At 40.5% G+C, this 25,530-nt stretch overlaps 1 protein-coding gene across 1 annotated transcript in view; it reads left to right on the top strand.

The window, feature by feature from the left end:
* LOC134543179 (protein pinocchio) overlaps positions 1–25,530 on the top strand; it is a 54,888-nt gene that overhangs the window by 12,783 nt on the left and 16,575 nt on the right. The window lies entirely within an intron of this gene.

Below are 25,530 nucleotides of genomic sequence, written 5' to 3'. Positions count from 1 at the left end.
AGTTGGGGCGGGCGGGAGGCTGTGACGAGCTGCCCTCACACTTGACTCCGGCAATCAGCCCCGTCGGCCGGCGCACTGGCTCACCCGCGAGCACTCCGCGTCTCCGCCCGTGGAGAGACGTCCACCGAGACACCCCCGTGAGCGTGCAGTACCTTCTCTATATCCGTCGCGGTAACGACATGAGGGATACAAGCGACAAAGATCCTGGCGAGGAACCACACTTTGCTGCTACCAACACAGAACGGAGATTCGTCTGTAGGAACTACACTTTGCTGCTACCAACACAGAACGGAGATTTGTCTGTAGGAACTACACTTTGCTGCTACCAACACAGAACGGAGATTCGTCTGTAGGAACTACTCTTTGCCGTTACCAACACAAAACGGAGATTCGTCTGTAGGAACTACACTTTGCTGCTACCAACACAGAACGGAGATTCGTCTGTAGGAACTACACACTGCTGCTACCAACACAGAACGGAGATTCGTCTGTAGGAACTACACTTTGCTGCTACCAACACAACGGAGATTCGTCTGTAGGAACTACTCTTTGCCGTTACCAACACAAAACGGAGATTCATCTGTAGGAACTACACTTTGCTGCTACCAACACAGAACGAAGATTCGTCTGTAGGAACTACTCCTGTAGGAACTACACTTTGCTGCTACCAACACAGAACGGAGATTCGTCTGTAGGAACTACACACTGCTGCTACCAACACAGAACGGAGATTCGTCTGTAGGAACTACACTTTGCTGCTACCAACACAGAACGGAGATTCGTCTGTAGGAACTACTCTTTGCCGTTACCAACACAAAACGGAGATTCGTCTGTAGGAACTACACTTTGCTGCTACCAACACAGAACGAAGATTCGTCTGTAGGAACTACACTTTGCTGCTACTAGATTCGTCTGTAGTTCTTATCTACAACGCCTTTTGAAAACGGCCAAAATTGCCAACTTAAACAGTTTTGTCAGTTGTTGTCCAGGTTCCCTCTTCGACACACAGCGCGAACGAGCCAACAGCGTCACGTCGGAAACAATGATTTGAAACAAATACATAGCTTCATACTGTGTCACCTTCTTGCCCGATGGTTTATGTATAGTTTTTGCATGCAAACAAGGTGCTCCGAACCGGGTCACGCCTGTACTTCTCGCAAGTGAAAAATGTGGTGGACGTTGCCACTAACACTTAAATTCTTTAAACGCTTCAACAGAAATGTTAATAAGTGCAAGCGTAATCTTCCGAGTCCTGGATGACTGAGCCAGAAAGGTGGATGGCTGGTACCAGAATAACTCCATCTGGCTTACCTAAACTGTTCACTGCTGAAGATTATGCAGTTTTTTTTTTCTGAGCGGTTCCCTTTTTCGCAGTCCGTGGCCAACAATCCTTTACAGGCCTCGATCGCCGAAAACATCCGTAAAGTTGCCAGGAATAAACTTTTTTTTTTAAATTCCCCTTCCCTCTTGGAACCCCACTTGCTCTAATTGTACCCAACACGGGGCCAGAGATTCACGTATAGGAGCCATTAAAATCAAATGCAGAAGTTAAGGTTACATCTCTGACTGGGTTTAAAGTCAAGCGTTAGTGATATTTAAATTTAAAAAAGCCGACCACAAAGTTAAAGTAAATAAATTATTTTTTAACAAAAAAAATAAAGCACGCGCTATTCCGTCTAGTAAGCTTCGGAATCTTAACATTCCCCAGGATATTTCTCGAAGAAAAACACCGTCATGATAGAGACACGATAAGATAAAGACACGATACAACCAAAGATAACAAAAGTTCACACGAGAACAAAACATCTCAAGTTATCTGTGATGATCGGGGAATACCACCAGCACGTACAGAGTGGTCAGTAATTCACTCCTAGCTCTAGTGCGTTAAGTGGCTTTCACACTCGGCCACTTAGCAGCGCTGCTTGTGGCGAGGGAAAGCCCACAATTCACAAATTTTTCCTTACCAAAAAACATAGGTGCGTCATAGGCCGAATCCTGTATGCCTGGTCATGCTGGTATTAGCCGTGCGGGAAAAGTTCGCATGCATAGTGTGGTTTGTTCGGGGAACCATGATTAACTCGCCTATCCTAAAACTAGATTAAAACTATGCCGAGTTGTGCCCAGGTAAAAACCTGCACAGACGCAGGGAAAGGGAACAAACACCCTGGACACAGACATGCCGGATGAGTAGGAGTGTACAGGATACTGAGGATTGTATGGATTGATCTCCGATCAGTCCCGAACATATCCGAAGCTTCCCGCTCGCTCGTGCAATTTCACGGCCGTAAGTTCAGATAAATAAAAAAAGAGACCATTTTGCAAGAATTAATACTAATGTTCGCAGGCTTCCACATCCATTGTCTGAAGTAGCTTGGCTTCTGGGTTGTAGCCGCGTCCTAGGCGAATAATTCACCGACGTTTCGGTCGACATTGCAATCGTCATCATCAGGGAGCAGTTACCTAACGTCGGTGAATAAATTATTCGCCAAGGACACGGCTACAACCCAGAAGCCAAAACTACTTCAGACAATGGCCGTGAAAGCCTGCGAACATTATTACCTCACAGTTGGTTGATTTGCACGTTGGGTCAACACAAGGGCGGATCTAGAATGTGGCTCAGGGAGTGGGCCAAGTATTTTTTTCTAATAAATTTTCAGTTTATTTAGAATTTAAATACCGAACAGTAAGTTTAGTACGGTCTTTATTAGCTTGCTGCTCTATTTAACAGTCGGTTGGAAGCTGAATAAATAATCTTGTAGTTTTTATTCAGTCGCGTGCATTTTATTTCTGGTTCAAAAAAGTCCTGTTATAAATAGCACTACAGTAAAATAATACTTTAGTAATTTTGGAAAACTATGATTAGGAAAATCAGAAATTATTCTGTGTTCAGGGGGGTGGGGGGGGGGGATGCCAATATACCCACCCACCCCCCTTCTGGAGCGTTAGTCGAAGCACTGAGTGCACTCATTTGTGTTCGTTGCTTTGCGACTGCGATCGTCGAGTGGTGAAGTCCGCGCGGAGTTGGAGTCTGCACGTGTCGTGAGGCGAGGAGGAAAAGTGGAGTGCGACGCGCGGGAGCACCATGGATAAGGGGGAAGGGGGAGGAGGGAAAGTCGGCAGCGGGGATTCCCTGCCGTAACTGAGCGCGGCTCGGCCTTTCAGCGTTCAGCTCCGCCCGATGGCCGGGAGTCTATCTTCCTGCTGACAGAGCCAGGAAACCATCAGGTGAACTCGCTCTATTACAGCGGAAAGTCTTTAAGCGCTCCGCCCACCGGGGCACACACACCTGTGCGCAGAGCTTCAGGAAAAACACACGCGATTTAAAAACTACTACAAGATATCCGAGTGGGGCCTGTTTACGAAAAGTTCGCTGAGGGCCGAAAAATACTTTTGATGTCGGGTTAAGTTTTTATAACTATATTTTTAGAAGAATTAAAATGGCTAAAACGCATGTTTTCAGAGTAATTTTTAGGCGTAAAACAACCGGCACAGATTCTTGAAAGCACTTAAGGCACTTAAAATTACCCGTTTTTCTTCAATTCTCGGCAATATAATGTTACGGTCACCACTCAAATTTCACATTATATTATAGAAGATTTTCTCGCACGGTGGTTGGCCGGTTCTTGCACGCTCGGCTCAGGCGGAACGTGACAATTTTTTCGTGCGTGCAGCCGGCGTTCATCGATTTATAAGACGTTGTCACGTCAAAAAAAATTTTTTTATCTCGTTAATCATGATGGATGGCCTCTTGTCACAGGCGTCTAGACGCCCCGGCCAGATGTCGGGTTATCTCGCTCCGGGTCCAGGATCCGTGAGACTTTCCCATGATTTACAGCCGCGCTGACACGCCGCTGCGGCAAGCCTCGGCATTCCGGGGCTCAACCTGTCGCACCCACGTGGTCGTCACGTGACATTAGCGGGAGTCCGCGCCGGGTCGTTACCACAACGCCGAAATACCACAACGCCGAACGTACAATAACGTCGAATGCCAAATTGACCGCAACGCCGACAGCTAGAAAACTGCTGTGTACCACAACGCCGAATTACCACAACGCCGAAATACCATAACGCCGAAATGCCAAATTGACTACAACGCTGACAGCTAGAAAACTGCTATGTACCACAACGCCGAATTACCACAACGCCGAAATACACTAACGCCGAAAAATGTCATTGCAGGACTGCCACTAAGGTTAGGTTACTAGGTTAGGTTAGACTAGGTTAGGTTAGACTAGGTTAGGTTAGGCTAGGTTAAGTTAGGTTAGGTTATATTACGCTAGGTTAGGTTAGGTTTGATTGTGGTATTTCGGCGTTAAGGTACATTTAAGAAACACACACAAATTCATTCAGTTGTTATTTGGGCGTTGTGGTACACAGCAGTTTTCTAGCTGTCGGCGTTGTGGTCAATTTGGCATTCGGCGTTATGGTATTTCGGCGTTGTGGTAACGACAGGGCCGGCGCGGCCATACAGGCGAACTAGGCGACCGCCCAGGGCGCCAAGTAGCTGGGGGCGACACATAACAGCTGATATAATATGTTTAGCGATTATTGAAACTAGATGTAAATGGATTTTTGTAACAGTTTGGAGTGTTTATATTAATATAAGTAATTATTTCAAGTACACGGTGACCTTTTTATGATTTGTAATAAGTAAAAAGTAAAAAAAAAAGACACAACCCTGCTTACATTTGATTGTTGACAAAATCTTAGGCTTACGTGATGTATTTTGAGGCAAGGAAATTTTTTTTGGGGTGTTTTGCCGGGGGGGTGGGTGGGTAGGGCATTAAGGTTTTTCGCCTAGGGCGCCAATTTACCTTGCACCGGCCCTGGGTAACGACCCGGCGGAGGTGAACGGCCCACAGACCTACAACAGGGGGGCGAGCGAAGTAAACACTTCCGCGAAAACACACCGAGTACCGTCGACCTATTTCACCTGGGTCGCTGAAACAAATAGATTGGCGCCCGGCCAAGATGCGAGCGCGCCCTTGGAGTGTGATGTGCTTTACGTAACACCGGGTGGTCGTTGACCGTGTTGTTCGGAGCATGTGTGATCACCGTAGAGACCTGTAAAATTCGCGGATTCATTTCGCGATAGGATAGAGTCCAAATACTTTTGACATTATTTTGCTTCAGTGATTGGGCCACAGTTTATCTGAAGGACTCTGGGCCAATGAAAAATCTTTAACAGAAGAATTAGCGAATCACGATCATTCCAGTCAACAGGTGTTACGAGTCGGTAACCAATCAGCAGTTGTAATTTGCACGAGTGCATAGAGGATCATGGAGTCTATCCTTTAGGGATTTGAAATCGCGAATTTTACAGGTCTCTAGCTGATCAGGAGGTCGTGCCGCAAGTATGAGTAGCGTTCAAAGCAAACAAACCTATCGTGAAAAAGTTTTTCTCTCCAAATTTGCTACAAAATGTGTTTGTTTATTGTATATAAACACTGTAATGACTATGGTGGTGGAATAAGTTCTTTGTCATAGATCCTAATTCCATTAAAATCCGTTAATTTAAAAACCCTAATATCAGACAAACATGATAAAAAAAAAGTATTTTTCTTTTTTCAATGTTACAGTAACGATAACAAAATACGCAAGTACGATTTCCAGAGCTTTGTTTCCTTTAATTTTATTGTTTTCTAGTGATTAAAAATAGTGTTTTTCCTATTATGTATTTTCTTCATAATAATCAGCGTGGCATGTCTGTACGATTACGAGCCATAAAAAAAAAGCACAACTCAGCCAGTCTGTCTTGACAAATGATACTTCTTGTCTCAATGTATAAAAATTGCATTACTACACATGACCCAGTAGTTTATCTTCTCTCACGACTGTATGCTGTGCAGCAATGGCCGATTTTACTCTTTTGGGATGCCAGATATCATTTTTGAAACCGATCAGGTGGACGAACCAATACAAACCTTTTTTTTTTTTACAAAAAACATACAATATGTGACTGTGATAAAGTAATAAACAACACATTTTTAAAAATAATATTTATAAAAATAAAAACCTTTAAAATAAATAAAAAATAACTACGAAACAATATAAAATTATATAAATAATATTTTTTAGTACTTCTGTGAGTTCTAGCCACGTCGAAGAGGAAGATTTCATCGGCCTTGCAGTCGCCATCTTCAGGGTAACAGTTACCTACAGGGGTACAGTAGGAAACTGCTACCCTGAAGATGGTGACTGCAAGGTCGACCGAAACGTCGGTGAAATCTTCGCTTTCGACGCGACGAGAACGCAAAAGCCAAGCAACTACAGACAATGGCTTCGTTAGCTGGCGATCCTTATTACTTCTGTGAGAATACTATGGCTTCTGAACACTGTCTTCTGGCAAGTTATTGTTAAGTCTGTCTCACGCTTCTATTCCACTACAGAGTACATGACGGACACTGTTGCCATATCGATACTATTTTCTATACCATCGTTATTTATAATTAGTTTTAATATTTTTGTTTATTTTGACCATTTTTTCTTATTAGGAGACCATAAACTAGTGTCTAGTTGTAGTCATTCTTAAAGAAAAAATTATTCAATGCTAAACACTAATTGTTATTTTACAGGAGAAACGATTTATAGCAGTCGGTCAATATAATAAATAAAAAAGGCATTACTTTAAATTATGTGATATGATCAAATGAACATTTGTTTAAAAAATTAAATATATAATTTTTTTACAAAAAACAGTTATGTATATATTTACCCCCCCCCCCCCCCCCACATTCATTTTTTTTTCCTGCTTGCGCAATTGCGAAGTCGGTGTCTTTCTCATTATGACTTCAACTTTAACGTGGTGACATGTATTGCAGTATTGCACACATTCACTCTCTGTTACAGACTAAGTCAAGGTCAAAATTGATACGAACCTAAATATGTTTTCGCTCTATTTCACGAGGTAGGTTTGAAGAGTGTTCTGCGAACAATTAAAACAGATAGAGCGATTGTGAACTGTGAACCAGGTCATCCGCCGAATGAAACAGAAGTGGACAATAACTTGCAAACACAGATGAAAATATTGGAGGAACACGTATGGATTTTTTTTTTTAATGAAAAGAATATTATTAAATTAACAGCGTCACCGGTATAATATGTGTGTCATCGGGAAAGAAAAAAGAATGTAACAAAGGCGAGTGTATCGCGAACTAATATACATTGAAATGGTGGCTCAGCGTCAGAATACCCACAGAAGAAGAAACACGTGAGCGGTAACAAGCAAATCCATGTGTTCTCATGATGCAAATACACTTATGATACAGAACTCAGACACTAAATGTATCGTAGAATTCTTAAAAAAATAATGCCGAACGTATAAATATATACGCAAATTGTGTTTCCAACTACATTTCTTGACGCGAATCACACGTAGTTCCTGTACTCGCCGCTAGAATTCGTTGCCGGTGCATCTACGTCGACTCTTGAATCATTTGACTAGCAGACTGAAATTTTAAACAATATAATGAAACGGCTCCGGTAAAAGAGAAAAAAGACTTGAAAAAATTACCAAACCCCGGCACCATACCTGAATTTCAACAAGGAATTTTACTAAAATACTGCCCATCTTGTTAAAATTCATTAAACCGTTAACACTATAAAGTTTTTTATTTGTATTTATGAACTTCAGTTCGCACCATCCGCTATAGATGGCAGCATCGAGGTTACACATTTCCGTTCCATGCGACTTCCGTAGCATCAACGAAATTGCTACTGCCAAAAGCAACATCCGCCACGTTTCCCACATCCGAAAACAAAATCGGAGCGCTGTGTTTTTTTAGTGACGAGATAGCGGTGGATTAGTCATCGTAAAAACAGCCCGATGCCGCGCTAATTTACAAAACCTCTAAAGTATCATCTTGGTTGAATCGAAACGCTGGAGAATCACATTCCTGGAACGATTTTTTTATTCCCTAGTACTCTGCGCTTTGCATCGAGAAAAAAAAAGAACAAGTTCCACATTCTTCGCATATCTGAGGGACCTTCCGAATGCCAGTAAAAAAAAAAAAAAAAAAAAAAACAAGCTTGTCTTCGCACTTCGTCGCATTCTTGCAAAGCTAAACTCCCCGCCCGCCTCCCCCCTTGCCAAGCCACAGACACTTTGACGACAATGAGGCAGCCGTTGCCGTGAGACAGTGGGTTTTCTCAGGGTGCTTCAGGGCATTTCATACAGTAAATTAATAACAAAATCTCCTCTCCCCCCTTTTTTTTATCGCTCTTCCAAACTATAGGCACGTGCACACGTCCGAGACCTCGGAAATAAATTTAAATATGCTACTTAGCAGCCACACTATCCTTTATTACAAAACCATCAACACTTGGCTTTGATAAATTCAACTGTCTCGTTGGTTATTTTATATTACCAACGAACCAAACATCCTTCCTTAGGTCCTTTCATTGACATGCCTTTTTTTTTTTTGACCCTAATCAACTTTGAGCTACGTTTTTACTGACGCCCACGGATTAGGAAAATTATGCCTGGATGAAACAACAATTGAAATATAAAATTTTTTACTCAGTATTATCTAGAAAAAAAAACGTATTTCATATAGGCAAAAATAACCACAGCCGTGTGATGTACAATATCTTGTAGTTTTACGAACTATTTCTTGGCAACTATTTTGTAATAGTACAGAATTATTATTATTATTATTATTGTTTTTACTACAGGAACAACGTACCTATACAGGTTGAAGGGTACTAAACTTGGGATTCTACCAATGAGATTTAATTTCATAGCCACGAAAAATTAAACTAGTTGAAAAAAAAAACGAAAACAAAAGTGAAAAATTTAAACTTTGTATTTAAATGTGTAACATGACATCATTTCTACGTCAAATGTACGTAAGAAAATGTTTTTGGTATTATATCACTAGCATGTCGGTGACGCGAAATTACAAGATTTTACCCATACAAAAAAGAGTCCAACACGCACATGATGCAGTCGGGCATATACAATATTTTAATGTAAATATGCGTACACATGTACAAAGGCCGCTGCGCGTCGCCAGTCTGGCGCAACACGTCACTAGCATGTCGGTGACGTGAACCCATAAGTTGTGCCCCTACCAAAAATCGCTCAACGAGGCTAAATAAGTTTTCACTTCAAAAAATTCCAGGCACGAAAAAAAATTGGTTGTCTGTAAAGTCGGTTTACGGACGATAGTTTAACGTGACAAAGTCATAACAAAACATTGATGAAATGATTGCATACTTTTATGAATAAAATTGAATAATTTTTATTGAATTATCACTATTTTGTATGGATACAAAGAACGAGTGAAATGAAATCTACAATTTAATTGATAAATTTACTTTTATTTGCACTCATTAATTCAAATATGTTTATTATTTTAACGAACAGATTATTTTAACTATAACTTTTATACATGTTTGCCATTTAACTTCTTCCAATCTGTGTTATTCTGTTAAGGATAGGACGATGATAGGACAAGTAGGAAACGAATGGGAGTGTTTCAAGTTTAACGTGCCTCGAAAAAGTCACATCGATGGTTGTTCCAATCGAGTGGAAAAGAGATAGATGCGGCGCAAGCGTACAATGAGCGTAACGGGACACTGAGTAACGGGACAATGTGCGTTACGGGACACTTTTTCTGTGCGTGCAGCCGGCGTTCATCGAATTATTAGACGTTGTCACGTCAAAAAAATACCCAGTAAAGGCGAGGCCTCACTGAAGGGCTACACTTGCAGCGGCGGTGCAGAGCAACACGGGCGCTGCGCCTCTGTACGCCGCGGTGTTCTGTGTCCGCGCGCCGCCGGGACGGGCGACTGACGCAGGCGAGCCGCCGCTATCGGGGGCGGCGTCTGGCGGGGGCGGCGCGCTCCTGGCACCGCGACCTGGGCGTAGCCCCGTCCCCTCCCCTCCCGAAGATACCCATTGAGGGCGTGTGTCCCATTACTAGGGGACCGGAAAAATTCGCGTGTTCAATGACTGCCAGGATGAACTCCACAGCTATATGCTTACTCGGGAAAATGTCACCCACTCATTGGCTGCTGTCGTGTGAGACGTCCCAACGTAGTAGCCCGTGATTCGTTACAGATTTGGTTGCGTGTTTCTTATTGGCCTTGAGTCCTGAAGATGAGTTGTGAGCCAATGGCAGAAGCAGCAATGGTGTGTAACTATTTCAATTTTAGGATATCGCGAATTGAATCCGCGATTTTGTCGGGTCTCTACCCATTACAGGTCGTGAAACGTCTTTGGCCGCGAGGAGAGTACAATTTACAAGGAAGTGAATGTCCACATATTTTTTTGACGTGATAACGTCTTATAAATCGATGAACGCCGGCTGCACGCACGAAAAATTGTTCACGTTCCGCCTGAGCCGAGCGTGCAAGAACCGGCCAACCTTCGTGCGAGAAAATCTTCTATAATATCAAACAGGTTAAGGCGAGCTTTTTAACTAATTGGTATGATTATATTTAAACAAATTATTTAAATTAAATTTGCGAAAACTGTAAATAATATTCGAAAATTTAAAAAAAAAATGCAATTTTTCATCGATGTTTTCTTATGACGTTATCACGTAAAATTATTGTCCGTAAACCGACTTTACAGACAAACCCTCCCCCCCCCCCTTATTTTTTAAATACAAACGAACTATTTATAGGAATGCTAGGTGGTTTTCTTTCCCTTAAGATTTTAGTTTGTGATGAGGACTTCGCTTATCTTTAACGTTGATTTTTGTTTTTATTACGTTTTATTACATTTACTAAAAAGGCTTATAATGTTATATAACACACTAATAAACTAACAAAAAATATGAATAACCTATTAAAAAGTTATTAAAAGTTATCACAGTAATTATATGGAGAAAAATTAATAAATCATTTTTGCTTTAAAGTACATTTTGTGTAGTGTGATATTCATTTATATATATATATATATATATATATATATATATAAAAGATTTCGGTGACGGGATTCGAACTCAATCAAAAAATTTATCAATTCGCAACCAAAAAAAATAATAATAAAAAAATTTAAAACAACAACACAAGTATATGCCCAAATTATTGTTGTAATTAGTACATTAATGGCGAAATTGTAACGTATTATTAAAAATGCGATTACTACTTACTATGAATTTTGTAAGTTTACAATTTATATTCGAGAATAGTTATGCTACTGAAAATTTTAATTTGCCACACCAATACGATTGCTGTATCCCCCTATGTTTACGAATTGGGATATGTGTGTGTATGTGTAATTATGAATATATGTGTGTGTGTGTATATATAAATATATATAATGGAGGCTATCCTAGAGGTCATTGAATCCGCGAATTTTTTCGGTCCCTAGTAATAACTAGCCAATGACCTCCTCGATCCCTCAAAAAAAAAATTGTCTCGGTCCTAAACACCTCATACATTTTTTTTGGTGTAATTTCAGCCTCTCGGAAAAAAGTGTACAGGTTGAACCGTGTGGTGTGTAAATATAAAACAATGGCCCGGAACGGGACTGATGCCCCTGCCGCTGTCCCGCGACAGCTGCGCGCCACGCGGCAGGCGCTGGAAGCTCCCGGAGCAGCCAGCCGCAGCACTGGAACCCTGTAAACACGTGGTCGCAGCCAGGAACCACTGCTGGGGGATGGCGTGATTCACATCGGGCAACATCGTCTGCTTGTTAGGCCTCGGCGCGCTCTTTGTTGACGTCGCGTCGGCAGAAGAAGCCCGTTCCGCTCTCGGGCGAGAACGCAGTTTCCGCATCGTGATAGCATCGTGCTTCGTCTGAAAATAACTACGTCGTTAAAAAAAAATACACATATATATGGACGGTCTCCGGGTAAAAGTAACAAGTCAAGAATTCACTTTTTGCAGGAGAAACAAAAAACTCTTAGATAAAAATTGAATTTGAATTCTTAAATTTTTCTTGCCTTATTCTTTTATTTATCAACATAGTTGCCAATGATTGAAATGCATTACATATTCTAAGTATACTTAAGAGTTGAAATGCTGGAATAAACTAAAAATCACTAAAATGTGACGTCACCTTTTACCTGGAGACCGTCCATTATGTTCTCTAGTAGTGAGTCTTGTGTCCAAGGTTACGTGTTTCATTGTCAGATTGGCGTTAAGCAACGTTGCTCGCGTAACAATGGCAAAAAAAAAAATACAACGACGCGACTAACGCCATCGATATTCCGCACGTATGTATAAAGGCCTCACACAAATAAAAATTGTATTATGTTTTATTTTTAAATATTTTGTTTTAGTGATTGATATTGAATACTGGTCCATATCATTGAAACCATTTATTTATTGTGAATAATAGTGATAGGAATTGTGTTTGTAAAATGTTTCAAGTGTATTTTTACAGACCGTTTTCATGGGAATGTTTGTGAGGTTATGTACCCTCATGTATTATTTACTTGCTTTATAAATTATTACATTATGCTGTAATAAATAATTTAAGTTATTAAATTAGGCTAAACATTTTCACATTTATTGAATTTCATCATTAATTAAAATTTTATCTAGATTATTTTACTAAATTAAATTAATAATCAAAATTTATTCACGTGTTTATATTATTATTGAGTAGCTACTGAGTATTTACACTACAGTTCCTTTTATTATTTTATTTCTGTTAATTATTGGCGTTCAAAATAAAGCGGGTTATTTATCACGCTCAGTAGGCATAACTTCTAACGTGCGTGCATGGACAGGTACGTGTAACTTTTGAGAAGCCTAAGATGTCCATCAAGTTCTGTCCCTGCCCGAACACGCCCGAATATTCACCTTCGGAATATCTCCGGATTTGTTTTATTTTTGCGCAGGAAAAATGAATTCAAATATTAAAAGTGGTCGGTTAGGTTAGCTACATAAATACACTTTAAAACACTATGGACGGTTAGTTAGGTTAGTATAGCTACATTAAAATAAACAGAGAAAAATAAATATATATAAATAAACCCGAGGTTGGCCGAAGGTGAATTGTTCGGTTGTAATCGGGAATGGCAGAACTTTATGTGCATCTTAGGATTCCCCTCGTTCAGCAGAACGTAGTGAAAGAGACGTAGAACCGGGGGAAGAGCTCGGAACGCGCCGACAGCGCTGCGTAGCGGCGCGGCGCGGAAGCTCTGGAGCGTGCCGAGCGCACCGAACGGGCTGTCTAAACGCCCGCCGCCATGGCCCTCCACATTCGATTTCGGGCGACGTTAAGGGGTTGGCAGTGTTATGAAGCCAGGGAGTGTAAATGGGCTTGAACTAAGAGGAAGAGACGATAGTTAAAAGTTGCCACCAGGCAAACGCAACTAGGTGGCAGGTCATCCAGAACCACCATGTTCCTCCTACTAATGTAAAAACTTTTGACAAGCCGTTAATTGTTGTGGATTTGAAATAAATAAATATATATATTAACTAAATTAACTAATTACTATCAATTAAAAACGAAGAAATGTATTCATATCATGAAATTTAATAAGTATAAATAAATGTATTTAAATAAAACTGAATTGAGAAAAAATACATAGTTTTACAGACTATATAAATATTTATTTAGAGCAAAGTTCAAAACCTCGCAGTAATAAAAAATAATTCACCACTGATAATATAATAATTCAAAACTGAGAATAGGAGTTTTGTAAATCCCTGAATAATTTATTTTTTAAACAACGTAATTGAATTTGGAAGCCTTGTTGGACTACGAAAGTATATTTAGTTTCTGCTCGCTAAACATCGAACAAGTAACTTAGATGCGTCTTTCCAAAAACCTTGAGAATTGAATCTTCTGATTTTGATGTAACAAGAAGAAAGAGTCAGAGCATTTTTTTTTTTTTGACGAGCAATAATTGACGCCTGGATCACGCCCCCACGGCTCACGCTAACCATTGTTCACTAGGAGTACAGAGGCAGCGCGCCATCAGATTAACAGTCCTGTAATGTCACTCGACTGACGTGATAAGATAACACGCAGTCGAGGTACGAATGTCGACTCTTTTTTTAAAAGGTTCTCGCCTCTACGATCTCGTAACGCTCACGTGTGCCTGCCTCGTGGTGACGGGAGCGTGTTTCACGTGCGAGATAACGCCGCGCAGGAGGAGAAATACCTGGCAATCGGGTCGTTACCACAACGCCGAAATACCATAACGCCGAATGTCAAAATTGACCAAAACGCCGACAGCTAGAAAACTGCTGTGTACCACAACGCCGAAATAACAACGGAATGAATTTGTGTGTGCTTCTTAAATGTACCTAACGCCGAAATACCACAAACAAACCTAACCTTACCTAGAGTTAAATGGACCTGCGAATATTTTTAGTCCCTACTGGTGAAAATGTGCAAGTTACCGATGAATATTTAAAAAAAAAAAATAAATAAATAAATAAAGGTTGAGTCAGACACTTGTTAGTAAATTATGACATCCACAAAATACAGCCGAGCTTTTGGAGTTCGCCGTCTATAGTGTGTCTCATCCTTTGGCTTGCAGTGTGCATTTTACTGGGTATTAATCTTTCATTCCAATGCACGATATGTGCTATTAAATCTGGCCTTGTTTCGTTTTGCTTTGTTGCCGGATATGCCCATATGGCTAGAGACCTGAAAAATTCACGGGTTCATTTTGTGTTATGCTAAAACTCAAATAATTATACCTTAGTGCTGCTTCTGCCATTGGTTCACTGTTAATCTGGAGGACTGAGGGCCAATTAGAGACCCTCACTCATAGAAGTGTCGAATCACAGGCCACCCAGTCGAGACGACTCACAAGTCAGCAGCCAATGAACAGTTGGCATTTGCCCAAGTGTGTAGAGGATATTGAAGTCTATCCTGGAGGTTATTGAACCCGCGAATTTTTCCTGTCTCTACATATGGCGTAAACGTTTTAGACAACGTTATAATGAAATGGCTTTTTATTTATATGTAGGTGCTTAAAAATTTTTATTTTGTGAAGCAAATTTTGGAATGAAAATGTTGTAAATACAATTTTTTTTCAACAATTTTTGTATTAAGTATTTTATACAATTAAATATTCAAATTATTGGCTCTGATGGACCATTGGACATAATTTATTAAAAGCATTGGTGTATTATTAAAGTGACCGACATCTGCAAATACTTTCTCCTGTGAAATAATAATTGGTGTCAAGTATTGATAGTTTATTCTTTAAGAACTGTAATAACACTGTCAAAAGACACCAGTTTTTGGTTTCAGAAGAATCAATTAAAAGTAAAATTATCGATGGTATAAAAAAATAAGAAGTTTGATCAACTATTTCAATATGGTACAATAATGAGAAACTGGTAAGAAATAACGCGAGACAAGTGATGTCTGCGAACCTGGCGGCGTGGAATGTACCTACGTTCTTGTTCAAAGTGTGTTTGAAGTGCGACTTTTTTTCTTTTTTCCTAACCTAAATTAAAACTAAGTGTGTTGGGGAGGGTTCCGGGTTAGGGAGGGAGACTAAGTGCGTCTCAGGCCGAAGCCCATACGCATGCAGGGTGTTAGCCATGCGGGAGGGGTAGCATGCATCATGTGCTAGGAGGGGGATTGGCCAGCCATGGCAGCTATTGGGCAGTCATGACTAACTCCCCTCACTGACTATACTGGACTAAAACTAGATAAGTTGAGCCCAGGTAAAACCTGCATGGACACAGGGAAAACCCTGGGCTCTGACATGCGGGATGCAAAAATTTCATGCATTATTATCAAGCAGGAGGCTTACGGGAAAACAGAAGGATGGATCTGGAAGAAGAGTTGGACAGAGAAGAAAAGAGTCTGCCATGCGGGGGGTGTTGGGGGCTTGGACATTGCTATCCGCATTGGTTTGGGTGGCACTGGTTGTTTAGGGGGCGTTTCCCGCCGGGCTGCCAGCCAGCCCTTTGAAGTGCGTGAGTCAAGTTATAGTGGTGGCATCTAGCGGCGCGGGGTGTAAAAAACAGCTATGAAGCGATGCAGCGAATTCTCGCGCTTTGCCGATGCTAACTGGCCAGAGTTTCCCGCATTGTCTCATCACGGTATTTGGTTTGATGTTGACAACCCGAGCAATCTGGGAGCGGGTCGTTACCACAACGCCGAACGTACTATAACGACGAATACCATAACGCCGAATGCCAAATTGACCGCAACGCCGACAGCTAGAAAACTGCTGTGTACCACAACGCCGAAATACAGTAACGCCGAAAAATGTTGCTGCGGTGAGGGGGGGGGGGGGGGGGGGCACAGGAGCAAAATGAAAAACAACTGAATGAATTTGTGTGCTAACCTTACCTAACCTAACCTTTGTGGCAATCCTGCAATGACATTTTTCGGCGTTAATGCATTTCGGCGTTGTGGTACACAGCAGTTTTCTAGCTGTCGGCGTTGTAGTCAATTTGGCATTCGGCGTTATGGTTTTCGGCGTTATTGTACGTTCGGCGTTGTGGTATTTCGGCGTTGTGGTGCGTCCCCTCTGGGAGCCACACTTTGCTGTGCACTGCAATCCAAGCATGAGCCAGGCTGTAGACAAGAGGGTTATATCACCTCGGCGAGAGACGTCGTGTGTTGAAAGAGCCTTGCGGGGGATTGGGGCAGAAGGGGGGGGGGGAAGGAGTCGTTCGGCACGACGCAGTGATTTGCGACTGCAGCGCGTGTCAGGCGCGAACATAACCTCAGACTGCAGTTGCAGCGCCACCCGTGGTGCAACCCGCCGTCGCCTTGCGCCACCGCGGCTTGGTCGTGTCGAGAGGCTGTCTCGTCGTGGACTGGAGGAACTCCCCCCGGTCGAATGGAGAAGTTCGACATTTTGACAAAAAAAAAATTGGTTGTCTGTAAAGTCGGTTTACGGACGATAGTTTAACGTGACGTCAAAACAAAACATTGATGAAATGATTGCATTGTTTTATGAATAAAATTGAATCATTTTTATTGAATTATCACTATTTTGTATGGATACAAAAAAGGAGTGAAATGAAATGTACAATTTAATTGATAAATTTACTTTTATTTGCACTCATTAATTCAAATATGTTTATTACTTTAACGAACAGATTATTTTAACTATAACTTTTATACATGTTTGCCATTTAACTTCTTCCAATCTGTGTTATTCTGTTAAGATAGGACGATGATAGGAAAAGTAGGAAACGAATGGGAGTGTTTAAAGTTTAATGTGCCTCGAAAAAGTCAAATCGATGGTTGTTCCAATCGAGTGGAAGAGAGATAGATGCGGCGCAAGCGTACAATGAGCGTAACGGGACACTTTTTCGTGCGTGCAGCCGCCGTTCATCGATTTGTTAGACGTTGTCACGTCAAAAATAAATGGAAAATTGGCTCTGATGAGCCGCAGCTAGGGACTGGAAACATCAGCGGGTTCGACGACCTCCATGACGGACCCCTAGATCCTCTGAACGCCTGGGCAAACGTCACCCGTGACTCGTGATTCGATACTTCTTTGATTGATGGTTTCTAATCGGTAGAGACCGGAAAAATTCGCGAATTCAACTCGCGATAGGCTAAAATACAAATCGTTATACCTCAGTGTTGCCTCTGCCATGGGCGTAGATCCCGGGGGGGCCAGGGGGCCCGGGCCCCCCCTGGAATTAATGGGCCCCTCCTTGGGGGGGCCCACTTCGTGATTTTAAAGTTAATGGTGTACACAACATATATATATTATTTATATATATTATATATATTATATATATATATTATTTATATATATTATATATTATATATATATATTTATATATATTCATATATATTATTATTTACAACGACGACAGACACTTTGACATGCTTTACATTCCTACCTTCGAGTTCCGTAGTTATTTTCCCCTACCCCTTCTGCGAAAGCCATGGTATGGAGTTTTCCAGTGAGAACTTTTAAACCCTTAATTCCCAGAAACCGTTCATTCCAAAGGACGAAGCTAGGGTAGGGTTCCCTTAGCTTTTCCTCCCCATTGTTACCCACACTACCCTGTCCTCTGAAACGACAGTATTATAGGTTTCAGGTAGTCTGTTTTTAAAGTGGTTTTGCTCTTGTGTGCCCCAGTCTTCTGCTTTCTTGGCAAACATCAACATGGATAAGTTCGTGACGCGGAAGAAACGGAAAACATAATCTGATTCTCACCTGGTAAGCTTGATTGTTTTATAAGTAGTGACTATTATTTAGGTAATATATTTTATTTAAGTGATTATGTAACGTTATTTTTTCCAGTAAATAAACAACTTAATACTTTAAGAGTAATTATAAAAGAATTTAGTTTATTTACGAACTGAAACTTATATACCATTTTCTGGAATTTTTTTAGCTCATCTCCATTCTGTAAGGCTAGCTGCTCTGTACGTTACATGTGAATATACATGGAATAATTTTTTTCCTCGTCAATATGGAATTTAAAATCACTCCCCTTTTATTATCAAACGATAATTTTCACAATTCATGGCCGATAATCACTTTATAACATTTGTTATTTGATAACTGCAACACTGCACGAGTAAACAGAAGTAAGAGTGAGAAAGAAGTATTTAAACGTTACACATCCGTATTTAAGTTAATAAGGAAGCAAACGCGTCTCTTTAATAACTAATCAAGCGGCATATTTTAACTAAATAATTCACTGCCAAAATACTGATTATACTAAATATAAGCCGAGAAATGTATGTGGTTCAATTAGCTGTAGGATAAATTTTATAGTTCTATCTCCGAGATTTTTCATTTGTGTCATTAAGTTTTTTTTTTTCTTTTTTACCTGGTTGATGCCTTTACTAAATGAAATAGTCCTTAAAGGTTTTAATATGATTCGATCGTTCATTTGATGTTGATCCGTTTATTAGCTTTGGCGCTTTGGGTTTTTAGGGCGCATCAAAAACTGTGAACAAAGAATTTCACGAACAGCATTTGAATCGCAGTAATTATGTGATGTGGCATAAAAAAAACCCGATAAAGTGCGAGTCGAACTCGCGCACGAAGGGTTCCTTACCATCATCTATAAAAACGGCAAAAAAAAAAAAAAATCATGTCTGTTGTATGGGAGCCCCCCTTAAATATTTGTTTTATTTTAATTTAATCATTTATTTTTAAATTGAAATTAGAATAAACACTTTTGGAAAATGGTAATGTATGGGTGGGGTGTTATCTATTTGCATTATATTCACGTATATTATTTTTATAGATTTTTTTAATGGATATTTTATGTATTTAGGTTAGCAAATTATTCAAACATGTTTGAGAGATCACTTATTATAGTCATTAATTAATAATTACTAAAACATATGTTGCTCTGCTTTATTGTTAATATCACTTACGTAAAAATAAAGTGTATAACATACGAGCTTAATATCCAGAGAAGACTTGTTTCGGTTGAACTCTAGATCAAAATTCTTAAATTAAATTCACGGGCCCCCCCTGGAAATCCTACAGATTTGCGCCCATGGCCTCTGCTATTGGCTCACAACCCACCTGGATGACTCTGGGCCAATGAGAAACACCCGACCAAAGATTTATCGAATCACAGGCTACTACGTTGGGACGTCTCAAAACACAGCAGCCAATGAGTGGGTGACATTTGACCGAGTGTACGTAGAACTGTGGAGTTCATCCTGGAGGTCATTGAACCCGCGAATTTTTCCGGTCCCTACTAATTGGCCCAGAGTTCGCCGGATTAAAAGTGACCATTAGCAGAAAGCCGGAAAAAAAAGTATATAATTATTTGAATTTTATTTTATCACGAAATGAATTTGCGGATTTTTCTGGTCTCTAACCATAGCACATAATTAGACTTGATTTATTTATTTATTTATTTTTGCTATTGGTTCACTGTTAATCTGCACTCTTGGCCGATTGAAAACCCTCAACCAAAGAAGTATCGAATCACCAAGTTAACCAGTTGTTACGCCTCACAAGTCAGCAGCCAATGAACAGGCGACGTTTTCCCGAGTTTGCAGAAGATCGTGGAATCTATCTAAGTTGTCATTGAACCCGATAATGTTACCAGTCCTTATACATAATTAATTAAATACAATGGTATTAAAGTGAACGACAAATGCAAATAGGTTCTCCTGTGGAAAAAAATGCTTTTTTAAAACTAATTTCTGAAGTCTTGAAATGACATCATTAGGGCATGTAATTTTCTGCGAAAAGATCTGAACGCTCATTAGACTGCAATAAGGTATGTCCATGCCAGCTGTTACTTCCTTGTAACTGTGTGTAGAATTTTTCATGGTAAAATCAACAGCGAAAACATTAGTTTTAGCCTTTACTGTCTGAAAAATGCACGTTTCGTGGAATGAAACGTGTATAGACAAGCTAATTCGTAATGAATACAGACCTGAATAATTCGCGGATTAATTTTCGTAATAAGCTAGAATTCAAATACTATTTTTTTTCGTTTTTGCTGCATCAGTGATTAGCCACATTTTATCCGAAGGACTCTGGGCCAATGGAAAACCTTCTACTAAAGAAGTATCGAATAACGAGGATTTGCAGGTAACAAGTGTCACGAGTCAGTAGCCAATGAGCAGACGTGATTTGCCCGAGTGCGCAGAGGATCCTGTGGGTCATTGAAATCGCTACTAATTATCGTTAGGGACTGGAAAAATTCGCATGTTCAATGACCTCTAGGATGAACTCCACAGCTCTATGTACACTCGGGAAACTGTCACCCACTCATTGGCTGCTGTCGTGTGAGACGTCCCAACGTAGTAGCCTGCGATTCGTTACAGATTTGGTTACGTGTTTCTTATTGGCCCAGAGTCCTGAAGATGAGTTGTGAGCCAATGGCAGAAGCAGCATTGGTGTATATAACTATTTCAATTTTAGGATATCGCGAATTGAATCCGCGAATTTTTTCCGGTCTCTACTAATTGTCGTGAAGTGTGGAGACCACACACAGGCGCTGAGCGAGACACGGCGTGGTCGTGCGCAGTGACCCAGTTCCTCCGAGGGCGCAGGTCTGCTGACGTCACGGCCCGCGGGCGACCTCCGGACCACTTCCATCATTGATTATCTCCGGGGGGGGGGGGGGGGTGTCCTTTTGTTCTCTCAGTGTCCCGAGATCTATAATTGGCAAGTTAAACCTATGGTAGGCATGATAAACCTAAAATTGGCAAGTTAAACCTTCAACAGCCAAGTTAAACCTATAATAGCCAAGTTAAACCTATAATAGCCAAGTTAAACCTATAATAGCCAAGTTAAACCTACAATAGCCAAGTTAAACCTACAATAGCCTATTAAACTTATAATTGGCAAGTTAAAACTTAAATAGCCAAGTTAAACCTATAATAGGCATGATAAACCTCAAATAGCCAAGTAAAACCTATAACAGCCATGTCAAATCTATAATAGCCACGTTAAACCTATAATAGGCAAGTTAAACATACAATAGCCACGTTAAGCCTAATTGGCAAGTTAAACCTATAATAGACAAGTTAAACGAATAATAGGAAAGTTAAACCTATAATAGATACGTTAAACCTGAAATAGCTAAGTTAAACCTATAATAGGCAAGTTAAACCTATAATAGCCAAGTTAAACCTATAAAAGGCAAGTTAAACCTAAAACCTATTTAAAGCAGGACGTCACTTTCACAGCCACTCCTGGTATGATTAAGGATGGTGGATTGCTGTCACGGAAACATCTAGTCTTCAGTACGCCTTGTTTACGTACGCCAACATTAATAAGATTGCTGGCTCTTTACGGTGAAGGAAGCTTGCATGGCTTTTGAATGGGCCAATGGTAGTGCTGCTGTGGTATTAAATAACGTATGTGATTCGTCGGAAAATAACTACGTCCCGTCAAAATTGTTTCTTCCGACCAAAAAAACACAAACGCAGAAGTTATAAAGGTTTTTTAGTAGGTATGAGCTATGAGCAAATCAAATCCTCAAATCCCATCAAATCCATAGTATTCGAAGGATTAGATATTCGAGAAAAAAGATTCGCGGAAAAATAGTACAGGAAATAACCTCTTTCTTGCTTCATAACCATCCAGTTACCATTTTCCAAGATATTGAATTTTTAGCATGAGTTATATAAATAAAATTAGGTACGATATGTGTTGATTCTAAAAACTTAGTTTGTTAAACAAATTAAATAAATGGTAGAATGTTTCAGCACCATGGTTAATATTTTTCATTTATTGATCTCTCTGGGATTCGAATTCGAGATTCGGATACGAGAAAGTTGGGATTTTACCTATCTTTAGTTTTTAGACTATGTGTTTTTACCCAAAACATTTCTTCCTGATGTATCATTATCACTCGGTATGATGATAGTTAGGGACTGGGAAAATGTGAAAGTTCAATAAACTTCAGGATGAACTCCACAGTATTCTATGTATGTAGATACTGGGGTAAATAAATGTTCCTTGCTCAATGAATTCTTACTTGTGTGGGATCTTCACTGGATTGCCCGAGTTTCCGTAGTTCATTTTGTTGACGGTTGATAATTGGGCGATGCTCCTCTAAATAATCTTCAAGCCGACCGCAGAAGTAGGCCAAGGGTAAAGTTGTTCCAATTTTAGCCTATATCGCGAAACGGAACCACGAGTTTTTTTTTTCTGTCTCTAATGACTTTGTCTTGACCTACCACACACCCGTCATGGAAATTTTATAATCTCTTGGGCTTTTTATGCCAGTTTTGACCCGCCTCACACATTTCAGAGGTTTCCCTTCTGCGTGGTCGAAGCTGCGTTGTGACACCAGGGCACACGTCACAACCGCATTGTCATGCATCTGGGGTGGCATTAATTCATTCCGGTGTGGCGTAGACGGTACGCCCTTTTTTTTGAAGTGAAACTTCTAATGGGATTTCCAACAAGGTTGCGTTAAACGCTACTATGGAGGGGGTATGAAAGCACTGTTGCGTTAAACGTTCAACGCTCCTGGGGAGGGGGAATAGAAAGAGACAGAGCGAGAGTGAATGCGTGGCACTCGAACGCATGCGCGAGCGTTAGCAACGAGTAGCGTCCAATATTCCGACGCAAGAGGGAGAGAGAAAGAAAGATACACAAAGGTAGAAAGTAGGAGAGAGAAAGAGAGTGAGTCGGTAGATCCCAAGCACATGCGCGTGGTATTCTTGCTATGCATTGTAAGCAATGTTAATGAAGTTTGTCTTAAAGAAACAATGTGATTTCACTAAAAATCAATTTCTAACCCTTCCTATTTTCATTTCCACATTACGAAGTTTCACTTCTTCCGCGCGGAGGAACTCCACGCACTATTTTTTTTTTTTTTAGGAGAATCACCTGCTGTCAATACAGCAGCTTGGCCGACTTCACCTTCTGTGGCTCTCGACTGAACGTAAGAGTGAACATTCTTTCTTTGTTGGTCGAATATGTAACGATCCTTCATCCAAGTAAAGCTCCTCAATTATACGAGCTCTTGAGTCAGCGATCAGCTTGAATCCGTACGCAACCCCCCCAAATTTACTCTCGACTTCGAATGCGAGTAAAATAAGAAATAAGGCCTCTTGCCAAGTGCGTGGTGCGGTTCTCAAAAGACGTACACATACAGGATGCCTCCCGAAGCCGGTGTACGCCTTAGATGTTGAAGCTGAGAAACTGGTTTATCGCAAAAATAATGAAGATTGTTTAATACTGAACATGAAGCGCCTGGATGAAGTTTAACCAAAGTACTACACCCAGGGAGTACACACACCGTATGTATATTTTTTTAACGGAACAGAATTATTCATGTTAAATTACGGATAGTTGTAATTTTGTACACTTAGATGAAAACAAGTTTAGCACTACAAAATAGTATTCGCAGGAATACTAGTTTCGAATTATTCTTACCCGGGTATTTATGCTTTGTGTTGTCTCACTACCCCCGATAGTTACAAGTCACTTATAAATAGTCACTGAAAAAATTCGTGGTTTCAGTGACCTCTAGGATAGACTCCATAATCCCGTACATGCCCGGGCAAATGTCACCTGCTCATTGGCTACTGACTTGTGAAACCTGTCAACTGGGAGGCTTGCGGTTCGATACTTCTGTGGTTGAAGGTTTTTCGTTGGCTCAGATTCCTTCAGATAAACTGTGAGCCAACCACAGAAGCAATATGAAAGTAAATGCGTTTGAATTCTAGCATAAAAAGAAATGAATCCGCGAATTTTTCCTGTCTATACTTATAAATAGAGACCGGAAAAATTCGCTGATTCATTTCGTGATAGGCTGAAATTCAAACATGTGTATAATTCTGCTGGTTCTGCCATTGGCTCGCGGTTTAACTGGAGCTCTCTGGGCCTATGAGAGACTATCTACCAAAGAAGCGTCGAATCACAAGCTACCCAGTGGAGACGACTCACAATTTAGTAACCAATGAACACGCATATTTATTTGAGAAGTGCAGAGGATAATGGAGGCTATCCTAGAGGTAATAGAATTAGCGATTTTTTCCGGTCCCTATTTATAACCCGTTCCCTGAACAGTTTTCCAGAATTAACTGCGTATATTAATAAACACAATAAAACAAAATAAAGTCCGATTATTGAATATTCTATTATCATTTTCCATATTATGTATACAAAAATAATCATAGCCATGTGTTGTACAAAGTTACAATTTTTTTTGTAGTAATACAAATTATTTCTTGGCATCTGGTTTCCAAACGAATCTTTTGAAAAAGTACCAAAAACATTTTTCTTAGCAGAGGAGAACATTGCCGCCTGGGGGGGGGGGGGGGATATATCCCCTTTTCCGAATTCCTAAAACGTGTATCATTCCACCATTAGACTGACACTAAAAGAATCCGCGTCTCTGATCATTTTTCTGCGAAAAATAAATCTGATGGGCCATCAATGACCTCTATAGGATAGCCTCCATTATCCGCTGCACTTCTCAAGTAAACACGCGTGTTCATTGGTTACTAAATTGTGAGTCGTTTCCACTGGGTAGCTTGTGATTCGACGCTTCTTTGGTCGATAGTCTCTCATTGGCCCAGAGAGCTCCAGTTAAACCGCGAGCCAATAGCAGAACCAGCAGAATTGTACACGTTTGAATTTCAGCCTATCACGAAATGAATCCGCGAATTTTTCCGGTATCTACTCATTAGACTGCAATAAGGTTTGCCCACGCTAACGATTGATCTCTTGTAATCGGCGGCCGTCTGCAAAGATGCGTCATTCATTGCCCTGTTTGGCCTGGTCATTCAGGACGCATTTGCTTCTACACTGGATGGCTGTGATTGGTGCGCCGACAGTAGGCACGTGCCTGAAATAAACCCAGCAAACCGGGGGAAAACATACCTACAATGAAATGTTTTGAACACACATCTGATCTGGAAATATTTTCGCAAAAAAAAAAAATACATGGCTGTATTTACAAGTGATTATTGATGTTTCAATGACAGTCCTGTGCATACTTGTGGAAATATTCCCTGCTCATTGGCTGCTGACTTGTGAGTTGTCTCAACTGGGTAACTTGTGATTCGGCACCTCTTTGAATGAGAGTCTCTAATTGGCCCAGAGGCCTCTCCAGTAGCAGAAGCAGCACAATTATTTGGATTTCAGTTAATCACGAGTTTTTCCCCCCTGTCTCCATAGATTAACCCGCAGTTGGGACTGTAAAAATTCGCGGTTTCAGTGACCTCTA

The sequence above is a fragment of the Bacillus rossius genome (assembly GCF_032445375.1).
Source record: "Bacillus rossius redtenbacheri isolate Brsri chromosome 9 unlocalized genomic scaffold, Brsri_v3 Brsri_v3_scf9_2, whole genome shotgun sequence".
NCBI lineage: Eukaryota > Metazoa > Arthropoda > Insecta > Phasmatodea > Bacillidae > Bacillus > Bacillus rossius.
Note: the sequence above shows the minus strand (reverse complement) of the source record. Positions and strands in the feature narration are given on the sequence as shown.